The 14,899-nt window shown below is 43.8% G+C and overlaps 1 protein-coding gene across 10 annotated transcripts in view; it reads left to right on the top strand.

The window, feature by feature from the left end:
* The window catches only part of LOC116330579, a 285,981-nt gene that overhangs the window by 124,637 nt on the left and 146,445 nt on the right, over positions 1-14,899 (top strand). The gene's annotated exons all lie outside the window — the stretch shown is intronic.

Genomic DNA, 14,899 nt, shown 5'->3' with positions numbered 1-14,899 from the left:
ATGTATGAAATCTGGCACACATGTGTATCATGCCAAGACGAACAAAAAAGTCAGTGGGACCATTGTCCCAAACCCAACAGGAAGTCCGCCATTTTGGATTGAAGGTCACATTTTGGCTCTAATTTTGCCATTTCCATGCCTCGAACTTTTTCGAACTCCTCATTGGGATTTGGTCGTATAAGCTTCATCTTTGGTCAGTTTCAACTACACACCTGGGCCATGTTAAATTGCGGAGCTTTTGAGTTTTCGCGATACTATGAGGCCGTGGCGCCACGGCGAATTTCGATGACTCGCCATGAAAATGTTATTGTCTCTCATTCCCTCATACATGTTCCGACCTGGACCAAAGAGCACACATATGATAAGGCTCCACCCCTGAACATATTTCAACTGCCATATTTGACACCAGGGACAGTGCCACCTAGTGGCAACAGGAAATGTCATGTTTTACACTTTGGTGTACAGTATTGTGATGGGTGACATCTGCAGCCTCAAATTTCTCCAGGAAAGCCTTAAGGAGTTGGTCTTGGGTTACAGTGAAAACTGTGAGTTTTCGCAAAAGGGTGTGACCCCAGCAGCATGGCGAACATTGATGTCTCGCCATGAAGAAACAAATGAGTGTAACTCAATGAAATCCAGTCTGATCAGAACCAGACTTTACAGGCATGATGTCAGACCCGCCCTGAACAGATTGATGTGCCCATTGTCAGGAATACGACGAGCGCCACCTAGTGGCAGCAGGAAATGTCATGTCTTTCATTTTGTTGTACTGATTTTCACAGGTTCATCGTGGCCACCTGAAAAGCGGTGAATATCACCATCAGTCCCTCATGATGCTTCAGTAAGAAAATTGTGACTTTAAACTCAACGGCGCACCCTGGTGGTAACGCTGTTCACCATGACCATTGAAGTGGCTTTTGAGGGGCTTGGAAAGTTTAAAATGTCTTGAAATTTGGCGCATACCTCCAATGTGATGAAGGTTTTCTTGTTATGTGATCACTTTCCTTGAATAGCGCAAAATGGCTCCACAGCGCCCCCTACAAAATTTCAAAACATCAGCCCCTGCTCTGTGTTTTATTTATAAGTCTGAAACCTGGTAAGCTGATGGAGGATATCAAGATGTACAAAAAAGTCTCTTGGAGCAATATCCCAAATCCAACAGGAAGTCAGCCATTTTGAAATTAAGGTGTAATTTTAGCCACTTTTTCGCCTCTTTTCAGGCCTCATACTTTGACGAACTCCTCCAAGGGATTTCATCAGATTAACCCGATCTCCTGTGTGTGGAATCTAAAGACCTTTGTGATGTTAAATTGCGAAGCTTTTTACGTTCAGGGAAACGGGGTGGCCATGGCGGCACATGGAGTTTCAATCACTCGCCTAAAAGCAGTAATCTGCTGTCACTCAAAAACACAATGTCCAATCTCTCCCAAAGTTCGCAGGCGTGATGAGACTCAAGGTCGGAAATGTTTGTTATCCCATTTGTCAGTAATGGTTAGAGCGCCACCTAGTGGGACGACTATAATAATGATTGAATGAGATGAATCGTTAGCTGGTGGTTCTAGGCATGAATTCCATCAATGTGACATCAAATCGGACGTGCTGGTTGTAGGTGTTGGGCGTGGCCCGACGTGCCGGGGTGCGAGGGCCCTCATAACCCTGCTTGCAGCTTTAATTATTATTATTATTATTATTATTATTATTCAGGCAAAAGAAGGGCCTTTTTGAGGGCTTTAACATGCTCGAAAACTCTTGGAATTTTGCACACATGCCAGGTCTGGTGAAAAATTTTGTATTTTAATGGTTTTACATATGAGCACTGGGAAATGGCTCTGTAGCGCCACCTATGCCTTGTTAAATGCAGCCCTACGAACACATCGTTTTAGCTACATGTATGAAATTTGGCACACATGTGAATCATACCAAGACGAACAAAAAAGTCTGTGGGACCATTGACGCAAACCCAACAGGAAGTCCGCCATTTGGAAGTGAAGGTGACATTTTGGCTCTAATTTTGCCATTTCCATGCCTCGAACTTTTGCGAACTCCTCATTGGAATTTCATCGTACAAGCTTCATATTTGGTCAGTGTCAACTACACACCTGGGCCATGTTAAATTGCGGAGCTTTTGAGTTTTCGGGATACGGTGAGGCCGTGGCGCCACGGCGAATTTCGATGACTCGCCATGAAAATCTTATTGCCTCTCGTTCTGTCATACATTGTCCGACCTTGACCAAAGTGGACACATATGATAAGGCTCCACCCCTGAACATATTTCAACTGCCATATTTGACATCAGGGACAGCGCCACCTAGTGGGAACAGGAAATGTCATGTTTTACACTTTGGGGTACAGTATTGTAATGGGTGACATCTGCAGCCTCAAATTTCTCCAGGAAAGCCTTAAGGAGTTGGTCTTGGGTTACAGAGAAAACTGTGAGTTTTCGCTGAAGGGTGTGACCCCAGCAGCATGGCGAACATTGAGGTCTCGCCATGAAGAAACAAATTAGTGTAACTCAATGAAATCCAATGTGATCAGTACCAGATTTTACAGGGATGATGTCAGACCCGCCCTGAACAGATTGATATGCCCATTGTCAGGAATACGTAGAGCGCCACCTAGTGGCACCAGGAAATGTCATGTCTTTCATTTTGTTGTACTGATTTTCACAGGTTAATCGTGGCCACCTGAAAAGCGGTGAATATCACCATCAGTCCCTCTTGATGCTTCAGTGAGAAAATTGTAACTTTAAACTGAACGGCGCACCCTGGTGGCAACGCAGTTCACCATGAAAGATGAAGTGGCTTTTGAGGGGCTTGAAAAGTTTAAAAGTCTTGAAATTTGGCGCACACCTCTAATGTGATGAGGATTTCTTTTATATATTCATTTTCCTTGAACAGCGCAAAATGTCTCCACAGCGCCCCCTACAAAATTTCAAAACAACAGCCCCTGCTCTGTGTTTTATGTATGCGTTTGAAACCTGGCAAGCTTATTGGAGATATCAAAATGTACAAAAAAAGTCTCTTGGCGCAATATCCCAAATCCAACAGGAAGTCAGCCATTTTAAAATTAATGTGTAAATTTGGCGACATTTTCCCTCTTTTCAGGCCTCATACTTTGACGAACTCCTCCAAGGGATTTCATTAGATTTACGCGATCTCCTGTGTGTGGAATCTAAAGACCTTTGTGATGTTAAATTGCGAAGCTTTTACGTTCAGGGAAACGGGGTGGTCGTGTCGGCACGCGTGGAGTTTCAATCACTTGCCAAAAAGCAGTAATCTGCTGTCACTCAAAAACACAATGTCCAATCTCTCCCAAAGGTAGCAGGCATGATGAGACTCGAGCTCGGAAATGTTTGTTATGCCATTTGTCAGTAATGGTTAGAGCGCCACCTAGTGGGACGACTATAATAATGGTTGAATGAGATGAAATGTTAGCTGGTGGTTAAATGCATGAATTCCATCAATGTGACATCAGATCGGAAGCGCTGGTTTTAGGTGTTGGGCTTGGCTCGACGCGCCGGGGTGTGAGAGGGCCCTCATATCGCTTCTTGCAGCTTTAATTATTATTAGGGCCCGAGCACAAAAGTGCGAAGGCCCTATTGTATCTGCTCTGTTTCTTATTATTATTATTATTATTATTATTATTATTATTATTATTATTATTTGGCAAATGAATCGGCCTTTTGAGGGCCTAAACATGCTCGAAAACTCATGAAATTTTGCAGACGCGTCAGGTCTGGTGAAAATTTACGTATTTTAATGTCCGTGAACATGTCCAGGGACAATTGGCTCAGTAGCGCCACCTAGAAAAATGAGAAACGCGAGCCCCGAGATGGGTATGACCTACATGTATAAAACTCGAACACATATCTAACGTTCGAGACGCACATAAAAGTCTATTATGGCCATGTCCTAAACCCAACAGGAAGTCCGCCATTTGGAAGTGAAGGTGACATTTTGGCTCTAATTTTGCCATTTCCATGCCTCGAACTTTTGCGAACTCCTCATTGGAATTTCATCGTACAAGCTTCATATTTGGTCAGTGTCAACTACACACCTGGGCCATGTTAAATTGCGGAGCTTTTGAGTTTTCGGGTTACTGTGAGGCCGTGGCGCCACGGCGAATTTCGATGACTCGCCATGAAAATCTTATTGCCTCTCGTTCTGTCATACATTGTCCGACCTTGACCAAAGTGGACACATATGATAAGGCTCCACCCTGAACATATTTCAACTGCCATATTTGACACCAGGGACAGCGCCACCTAGTGGGAACAGGAAATGTCATGTTTTACACTTTGGGGTACAGTATTGTAATGGGTGACATCTGCAGCCTCAAATTTCTCCAGGAAAGCCTTAAGGAGTTGGTCTTGGGTTACAGAGAAAACTGTGAGTTTTCGCTGAAGGGTGTGACCCCAGCAGCATGGCGAACATTGAGGTCTCGCCATGAAGAAACAAATTAGTGTAACTCAATGAAATCCAATCTGATCAGTACCAGATTTTACAGGGATGATGTCAGACCCGCCCTGAACAGATTGATATGCCCATTGTCAGGAATACGTAGAGCGCCACCTAGTGGCACCAGGAAATGTCATGTCTTTCATTTTGTTGTACTGATTTTCACAGGTTCATCGTGGCCACCTCAAAAGCGGTGAATATCACCATCAGTCCCTCTTGATGCTTCAGTGAGAAAATTGTGACTATAAACTGAACGGCGCACCCTGGTGGCAGCGCAGTTCACCATGAAAGATGAAGTGGCTTTTGAGGGGCTTGAAAAGTTTAAAAGTCTTGAAATTTGGCGCACACCTCTAATGTGATGAGGGATTTCTTTTTATATGTTCATTTTCCTTGAACAGCGCAAAATGGCTCCACAGCGCCCCTACAAAATTTCAAAACAACAGCCCCTGCTCTGTGTTTTATGTATGAGTTTGAAACCTGGCAAGCTTATTGGAGATATCAAGATGTACAAAAAGTCTCTTGGAGCAATATCCCAAATCCAACAGGAAGTCAGCCATTTTAAAATTAATGTGTAAATTTGGCGACATTTTCCCCTCTTTTCAGGCCTCATACTTTGACGAACTCCTCCAAGGGATTTCATTAGATTTACGCGATCTCCTGTGTGTGGAATCTAAAGACCTTTGTGATGTTAAATTGCGAAGCTTTTTACGTTCAGGGAAACGGGTGGTCATGGCGGCACGTGGAGTTTCACTCACTCGCCAAAACCAGTAACCTGCTGTCGCTCAAAAACACAATGTCCAATCTCTCCCAAAGTTCGCAGGCGTGATGAGACTCGAGCTCGGAAATGTTTGTTATGCCATTTGTCAGCAATGGTTAGAGCGCCACCTAGTGGGACGACTATAATAATGGTTGAATGAGATGAAATTTTAGCTGGTGGTTAAATGCATGAATTCCATCAATGTGACATCAGATCGGAAGCGCTGGTTTTAGGTGTTGGGCTTGGCTCGACGGGCCGGGGGTGCTCGGGCCCTCATATCGCTGCTTGCAGCTTTAATTATTATTATTATTATTATTATTCAGGCAAAACAAGGGCCTTTTTGAGGGCTTTAACTTGCTCGAAAACTCTTGGAATTTTGCACACATGCCAGATCTGGTGAAAAATTTTGTATTTTAATGGTTTTACATATGAGCACTGGGAAATGGCTCTGTAGCGCCACCTATGCCTTGTTAAATGCAGCCCTACCGAACACATCGTTTGAGCTACATGTATGAAATTTGGCACACATGTGTATCATGCCAAGACGAACAAAAAGTCTGTGGGACCATTGACGCAAACCCAACAGGAAGTCCGCCATTTGGAAGTGAAGGTGACATTTTGGCTCTAATTTTGCCATTTCCATGCCTCGAACTTTTGCGAACTCCTCATTGGAATTTCATCGTACAAGCTTCATATTTGGTCAGTGTCAACTACACACCTGGGCCATGTTAAATTGCGGAGCTTTTGAGTTTTCGGGATACGGTGAGGTGAGGCCGTGGCGCCACGGCGAATTTCGATGACTCGCCATGAAAATCTTATTGCCTCTCGTTCTGTCATACATTGTCCGACCTTGACCAAAGTGGACACATATGATAAGGCTCCACCCCTGAACATATTTCAACTGCCATATTTGACATCAGGGACAGCGCCACCTAGTGGGAACAGGAAATGTCATGTTTTACACTTTGGGGTACAGTATTGTAATGGGTGACATCTGCAGCCTCAAATTTCTCCAGGAAAGCCTTAAGGAGTTGGTCTTGGGTTACAGAGAAAACTGTGAGTTTTCGCTGAAGGGTGTGACCCCAGCAGCATGGCGAACATTGAGGTCTCGCCATGAAGAAACAAATTAGTGTAACTCAATGAAATCCAATCTGATCAGTACCAGATTTTACAGGGATGATGTCAGACCCGCCCTGAACAGATTGATATGCCCATTGTCAGGAATACGTAGAGCGCCACCTAGTGGCACCAGGAAATGTCATGTCTTTCATTTTGTTGTACTGATTTTCACAGGTTCATCGTGGCCACCTCAAAAGCGGTGAATATCACCATCAGTCCCTCTTGATGCTTCAGTGAGAAATTTGTGACTATAAACTGAACGGCGCACCCTGGTGGCAACGCAGTTCACCATGAAAAATGAAGTAGCTTTTAAGGGGCTTGGAAATTTTAAAAAGTCTTGGAATTTGGCCCAAACCTCCAATGTGATGAGGGCTTTGTTGTTATGTGATCATTTTCCTTGAATAGTGCAAAATGGCTCCACAGCGCCCCTACAAAATTTCAAAACATCAGCCCCTGCTCTGTGTTTTATTTATAAGTCTGAAACCTGGTAAGCTTATGGAGGATATCAAGATGTACAAAAAGTCTCTTGGAGCAATATCCCAAATCCAACAGGAAGTCAGCCATTTTAAAATTAAGGTGTAATTTTAGCCACTTTTTCGACTCTTTTCAGGCCTCACACTTTGACGAACTCCTCCAAGGGATTTCATCAGATTAACCCGATCTCCTGTGTGTGGAATCTAAAGACCTTTGTGATGTTAAATTGCGAAGCTTTTTACGTTCAGGGAAACGGGGTGGCCATGGCGGCACGTGGAGTTTCAATCACTCGCCAAAAAGCTGTAATCTGCTGTCACTCAAAAACACAATGTCCAATCTCTCCCAAAGATCGCAGGCATGATGAGACTCAAGGTCGGAAATGTTTGTTATCCCATTTGTCAATAATGGTTAGAGCGCCACCTAGTGGGACGACTATAATAATGGTTGAATGAGATGAAATTTTAGGTGGTGGTTCTAGGCATGATTTCCATCAATGTGACATCAGATCGGACGTGCTGGTTTGTAGGTGTTGGGCGTGGCCCGACGTGCCGGGGTGCGAGGGCCCTCATAACGCTGCTTGCAGCTTTAATTATTATTATTATTTTTCATTGAAATGAATTGCCTTTTTGAGGGCTTTAACATGCTCAAAAACTCATGAAATTTTGCACACACATCAGGTCTGGTGAAAAATTTCGTATTTTAATGGTTTTACATATGAGCATTGGAAAATGGCTCTAGAGCGCCACCTATGCCTTATAAAATGCAGCCCTACGACCACATGGTTTGAGCTACATGTATGAAATCTGGGACACGTATGTATCATGCCAAGACGAACAAAAAAGTCAATGGGCCCATTGACGCAAACCCAACAGGAAGTCCGCCATTTTGGATTGAAGGTCACATTTTGGCTCTGATTTTACCATTTCCATGCCTTGTACTTTCGCGAACTCCTCCTTGGGATTTGGTCATACAAACTTCATATTTGGACAGTGCCAACTACACACCTGGGCCATGTTAAATTGCGGAGCTTTTGAGTTTTCGTGATACGGTGAGGACGTGGCGCCACGGCGAATTTCGATGACTCGCCATGAAAATATTATTGCCTCTCATTCCCTCATACATTGTCCGCCCTGCACCAAAGAGCAAATATATGATAAGGCTCCACCCCTGAACATATTTCAACTGCCATATTTGACATCAGGGACAGCGCCACCTAGTGGCAACAGGAAATGTCTTGTTTTACACTTTGGTGTACAGTATTGTTTGGGTGACATCTGCAGCCTCAAATTTCTCCAGGAAAGCCTTAAGGAGTTGGTCTTGGGTTACAGTGAAAACTGTGAGTTTTCGCGGAAGGGTGTGACCCCTGCAGCATGGCGAACATTGATGTCTCGCCATGAAGAAACAAATGAGTCATGTCTTTCACTTTGTTGTAATGATTTTCACGGGTTCATCATGGCCACCTGAAAAGCGGTGAATATTAACATGAGTCCCTCGTGATGCTTCAGTGAGAAAATTGTGACTTTAAACTGAACGGCGCACCCTGGTGGCAACGCGGTTCACCATGAAAGATGAAGTAGCTTTTGAGGGGCTTGGAAAGTTTAAGAAGTCTTGAAATTTGGCGCACACTTCCAATGTGATGAGCGCTATCTCGTTCTGTGATCACTTTCCTTGAATAGAGCAAAATGGCTCCACAGCGCCCCCTACAAAAATTCAAAACAACAGCCCCTGCTCTGTGTTTTATGTATGAATCTGAAACCTGGTAAGCTTATAGGAGATATCAAGATGTACAAAAAAGTCTCTTGGAGCAATATCCCAAATCCAACATGAAGTCAGTTATTTTAAAATGAATGTGTAATTTTGGCGACATTTTCCCCTCTTTTCAGGCACCGTTCTTTGACGAACTCCTCCAAGGGATTTCATCAGATTGCCACGATCTGCTGTGTGTGGAATCTAAAGACCTTTGTGATGTTAAATTGCGAAGCTTTTTACGTTCAGGGAAACGGGGTGGTCATGGCGGCACGTGGAGTTTCAATCACTCGCCAAAAAGCAGTAATCTGCTGTCACTCAAAAACACAATGTCCAATCTCTCCCAAAGATCGCAGGCGTGATGAGACTCGAGCTCGGAAATGTTTGTTATGCCATTTGTCAGTAATGGTTAGAGCGCCACCTAGTGGGACGACTATAATCATGATTGAATGAGATTAAATGTTAGCTGGTGGTTAAATGCATGAATTCCATCAATGTCACATCAGATCAGACGTGCTGGTTTTAGGTGTTGGGCGTGGCTCGACGCGCCGGGGGTGCGAGGGCCCTCATAACGCTGCTTGCAGCTTTAATCATTATTATTATTATTATTATTATTATTATTATTATCATTACGGCAAATGAATCGGCCTTTTGAGGGCCTAAACATGCTCAAAAACTCATGAAATTTTGCACATGCGTCAGGTCTGGGGAAAATTTACGTATTTTAATGTCCGTAGACATGTCCAGGGAAAATTGGCTCAGTAGCGCCACCTAGAAAAATTAGAAACGCGAGCCCCCGAGATGGGTATAACCTACATGTATAAAACTCGGAACACACATCTAACGTTCAGAGACGCACAAAAAAGTCTATTATGGCCATGTCCTAAACCCAACAGGAAGTCCGCCATTTTGGATTGAAGGTCACATTTTGGCTCTAATTTTGCCATTTCCATGCCTCGAACTTTTTGGAACTCCTCCTTGGGATTTGGTCGTATAAGCTTCATCTTTGGTCAGTTTCAACTACACACCTGGGCAATGTTAAATTGCGGAGCTTTTGAATTTTCGCGATACGGTGAGGCCGTGGCGCCACGGCGAATTTCAATGACTCGCCATGAAAATTTTATTGTCTCTCATTCCCTAATACATTGTCCGACCTGGACCAAAGAGCACAGATACAATAAGGCTCCATCCCTGAACATATTTCAACTGCCATATTTGACACCAGGGACAGCGCCACCTAGTGGGAACAGGAAATGTCATGTTTTACACTTTGGTGTACAGCGTTGTGATGGGTGACATCTGCAGCCTCAAATTTTTCCAGGAAAGCCTTAAGGAGTTGGTCTTGGCTTACAGTGAAAGCTGTGAGTTTTCGCGAAAGGATGTGACCCCAGCAGCATGGCGAACATTGATGTCTCGCCATGAAGAAACAAATTAGTGTAACTCAATGAAATCCAGTCTGATCAGAACCAGACTTTACAGGCATGATGTCAGACCCGCCCTGAACAGATTGATGTGCCCATTGTCAGGAATACGAGGAGTGCCACCTAGTGGCAGCAGGAAATGTCATGGCTTTCATTTTGTTGTACTGATTTTCACAGTTTCATCGTGGCCACCTGAAAAGCGGTGAATATCACCATCAGTCCCTCATGATGCTTCAGTGAGAAAATTGTGACTTTAAACTGAACGGCGCACCCTGGTGGTAACGCAGTTCACCATGAACAATGAAGTGGCTTTTGAGGGGCTTGGAAAGTTTAAAATGTCTTGAAATTTGGCACATACCTCCAATGTGATGAGCGCTTTCTTGTTATTTTACCATTTTCCTTGAATAGCGCAAAATGGCTCCACAGCGCCCCCTACAGAATTTCAAATCAACAGCCCCTGCTCTGTGTTTTATGTATGAGTCTGAAACCTGGTAAGCTTATGGAAGATATCAAGATGTACAAAAAAGTCTCTTGGAGCAATATCCCAAATCCAACAGGAAGTCAGACATTTTGAAATTAATGTGTAATTTTGGCGACAATTTCCCCTCTTTTCAGGCCTCATACTTTGACGAACTCCTCCAAGGGATTTCATCAGATTGAGGCGATCTCCAGTGCGTGGAATCTAAAGACCTTTGTGATGTTAAATTGCGAAGCTTTTTACGTCCAGGGAAACAGGATGGTCATGGCGGCACGTGGAGTTTCAATCACTCGCCAAAAAGCAGTAATCTGCTGTCACTCAAAAACACAATGTCCAATCTCTCTTAAAGGTCGCAGGCGTGATGAGACTTGAGCTCGGAAAACTCGGTTATGCCATTTGTCAGTAATGGTTAGAGCGCCACCTAGTGGGACGACTATAATCATGATTGAATGAGATGAAATGTTAGCTGGTGGTTAAATGCATGAATTCCACCAATGTGACATCAGATCGGACGCACTGGTTTTAGGTGTTGGGCTTGGCTCGACGTGCTGGGGTGCGAGGGCCCTCATATCGCTGCTTGCAGCTTTAATTATTATTATTACGGCAAATGAATCGGCCTTTTGAGGGCCTAAACATGCTCAAAAACTCATGAAATTTTGCACACGCGTCAGGTCTGGGGAAAATTTACGTATTTTAATGTCCGTAGACATGTCCAGGGAAAATTGGCTCAGTAGCGTCACCTTGAAAAATGAAAAACGCGAGCCCCCGAGATGGGTATGACCTACATGTATGAAAGTTGGAACACATATCTAACGTTAGGAGACGCACAAAAAAGTCTATTATGGCCATGTCCTAAACCCAACAGGAAGTCCGCCATTTGGAAGTGAACGTGACATTTTGGCTCTAATTTTGCCATTTCCATGCCTCGAACTTTTTCGAACTCCTCCTTGGGATTTGGTTGTATAAGCTTCATATTTGGTCAGTTTCAACTACACACCTGGGCCATGTTAAATTGCGGAGCTTTTGAGTTTTCGCGACACTGTGAGGCCGTGGCGCCACGGCGAATTTCGATGACTCGCCATGAAAATCTTATTGCCTCTCATTCTGTCATACATTGTCCGATCTGGACTAAAGAGCACACATATGATAAGGCTCCACCCCTGAACATATTTCAACTGCCATATTTGACACCAGGGAGAGCGCCACCTAGTGGGAACAGGAAATGTCATGTTTTACACTTTGGGGAACAGTATTGTGATGGGTGACATCTGCAGCCTCAAATTTCTCCAGGAAAGCCTTAAGGAGTTGGTCTTGGGTTACAGTGAAAACTGTGACTTTTCGCAAAAGGGTGTGACCCCAGCAGCATGGGGAACTTTGATGTCTCGCCATGAAGAACCAAATTAGTATAACTCAATGAAATCCAGACTGATCAGTACGAGACTTAACAGGCATGATGTCAGACCCACCCTGAACAGATTGATGTGCCCATTGTCAGGAATATGCAGAGCGCCACCTAGTGGCAACAGGAAATGTCATGGCTTTAATTTTGTTGTACTGGGCTTGGAAAGTTTGAAAAGTCTTGGAATTTGGCGCACACCTCCAATGTGATGAGGGCTTTGTTGTTATGTGATCATTTTCATTAATTAGCGCAAAATGGCTCCACAGCGCCCCCTACAATATTTCAAAACATCAGCCCCTGCTCTGTGTTTTATGTATGAGTCTGAAACCTGGTAAGCTTATAGGCGACATCAAGATGTAAAAAAAAGTCTCTTGGAGCAATATCCCAAATCCAACAGGAAGTCAGCCATTTTAAAATTAATGTGTAATTTTGGCGCCATTTTCCCCTCTTTTCAGGCACCGTTCTTTGACGAACTCCTCCAAGGGATTTCATCATATTGCCCCGATCTCCAGTATGTGGAATCTAAAGACCTTTGTGATGTTAAATTGCGAAGCTTTTTACATTCAGGGAAACGGGGTGGTCATGGCGGCACGTGGAGTTTCAATCACTCGCCAAAAAGCAGTAATCTGCTGTCACTCAAAAACACAATGTCCAATGTCTCCCAAAGGTCGCAGGCGTGATGAGACTCGAGCTCGGAAATGTTTGTTATGCCATTTGTCAGTAATGGTTAGAGCGCCACCTAGTGGGACGACTATAATCATGATTGAATGAGATGAAATGTTAGCTGGTGGTTAAATGCATGAATTCCATCAATGTGACATCAGATCGGACGTGCTGGTTGTAGGAGTTGGGCGTGGCTCGACGCGCCGGGGGTGCGAGGGCCCTCATAACGCTGCTTGCAGCTTTAATTATTATTTGTCTGTGAAGATTCTCAGTCATCCAGGTCATCGTAGTCAAAGGAGTTTGCAAAGAAAAGAAGTCCAGACGCTTTACTTTGCAAACTCCTTTGACTTTAATTATTATTATTATTCAGGCAAAACAAGGGCCTTTTTGAGGGCCTAAACATGCTCAAAAACTCATGAAATTTTGCACACATGCCAGGTCTGGTGAATAATTTTGTATTTTAATGGTGTTACATATGAGCACTGGGAAATGGCTCTAGAGCGCCACCTATGCCTTGTTAAATGCAGCCCTACGACCACATCATTTGAGCTACATGTATGAAATTTGGCACACATGTGTATCATGCGAAGACGAACAAAAAAGTCACCGGGACCATTGACGCAAACCCAACAGGAAGTCCGCAATTTAGAAGTGAAGGTGACATTTTGGCTCTAATTTTGCCATTTCCATGCCTCGAACTTTTTCGAACTCCTCCTTTGGATTTGGTCGTATAATCTTCATCTTTGGTCAGTGTCAACTACACACCTGGGCCATGTTAAATTGCGGAGCTTTTGAGTTTTTGCGATACGGTGAGGCCGTGGCGCCACGGCGAATTTCGATGACTCGCCATGAAAATCTTATTGCCTCTCATTCTATCATACATTGTCTGATCTGGACCAAAGAGCACACATATGATAAGGCTCCACCCCTGAACATATTTCAACTGCAATATTTGACACCAAGGAGAGCGCCACCTAGTGGGAACAGGAAATGTCATGTTTTACACTTTGGGGAACAGTATTGTGATGGGTGACATCTGCAGCCTCAAATTTCTCCAGGAAAGCCTTAAGGAGTTGGTCTTGGGTTCCAGTGAAAACTGTGACTTTTCACGAAAGGGTGTGACCCCAGCAGCATGGCGAATATTGATGTCTCGCCATGAAGAACCAAATTAGTATAACTCAATGAAATCCAGTCTGATCAGTACCAGACTTTACAGGCATGATGTCAGACCCGCCCTGAACAGATTGATGTGCCCATTGTCAGGAATACGCACAGCGCCACCTAGTGGCAACAGGAAATGTCATGTCTTTCACTTTGTTGTACTGATTTTCACGGGTTCATCGTGGCCACCTCAAAAGCGGTGAATATTAACATCAGTACCTCATGATGCTTCAGTGAGAAAATTGTGAATTTAAACTGAACGGCGCACCCTGGTGGCAACGCAGTTCACCATGAACAATGAAGTGGATTTTTAGGGGCTTGGAAAGTTTAAGAAGTCTTGAAATTTGGCGCACACCTCCAATGTGATGAAGGGCTTTCTGGTTAAATCATCAGCCCCTGCTCTGTGTTTTATTTATCAGTCTGAAACCTGGTAAGCTTATAGGAGATATCAAGATGTACAAAAAAGTCTCTTGGAGCAATATCCCAAATCCAACAGGAAGTCAGCCATTTTAAAATTAATGTGTAATTTTGGCGACATTTTCCCCTCTTTTCAGGCATCGTACTTTGATGAACTCCTCCAAGGATTTTCATCAGATTGACACGATCTCCAGTGTGTGGAATCTAAAGACCTTTGTGATGTTAAATTGCGAAGCTTTTTCGTTCAGGGAAACGGGGTGGTCATGGCTGCACGTGGAGTGTCAATCACTCGCCAAAAAGCAGTAATCTGCTGTCACTCAAAAACACAATGTCCAATCTCTCCCAAAGGTCGCAGGCGTGATGAGACTCGAGCTAGGAAATGTTTGTTATGCTATTTGTCATTAATGGTTAGAGCGCCACCTAGTGGGACGACTATAATCATGATTGAATGAGATGAATTGTTAGCTGGTGGTTAAATGCATGAATTCCATCAATGTGACATCAGATCGGACGTGCTGGTTTTAGGTGTTGGGTGTGGCTCGACGTGCCGGGGTGCAAGGGCCCTCATAACGCTGATGCAGCTTTAATCTTGATTTTGTCTTTACAAATTAAATGAGCATAATTTAGTGATATTTAAAATGCAAAGTGAAGGGACACACACACACACACACACACACACACACACACAATAAATACATAAATAAAGAGGTGGAAGACGAGAAAGGAGAATTGTACAGATGTGGAAATGTTCTGTTTACACGAGAGCGCAATTTTCTGTCAGAAAAATCAATACTGAACGAAATAATT

Source organism: Oreochromis aureus, linkage group 11 (assembly GCF_013358895.1).
Source record: "Oreochromis aureus strain Israel breed Guangdong linkage group 11, ZZ_aureus, whole genome shotgun sequence".
Lineage (NCBI taxonomy): Eukaryota > Metazoa > Chordata > Actinopteri > Cichliformes > Cichlidae > Oreochromis > Oreochromis aureus.
This window is presented reverse-complemented; position numbering and strand designations above follow the sequence as displayed.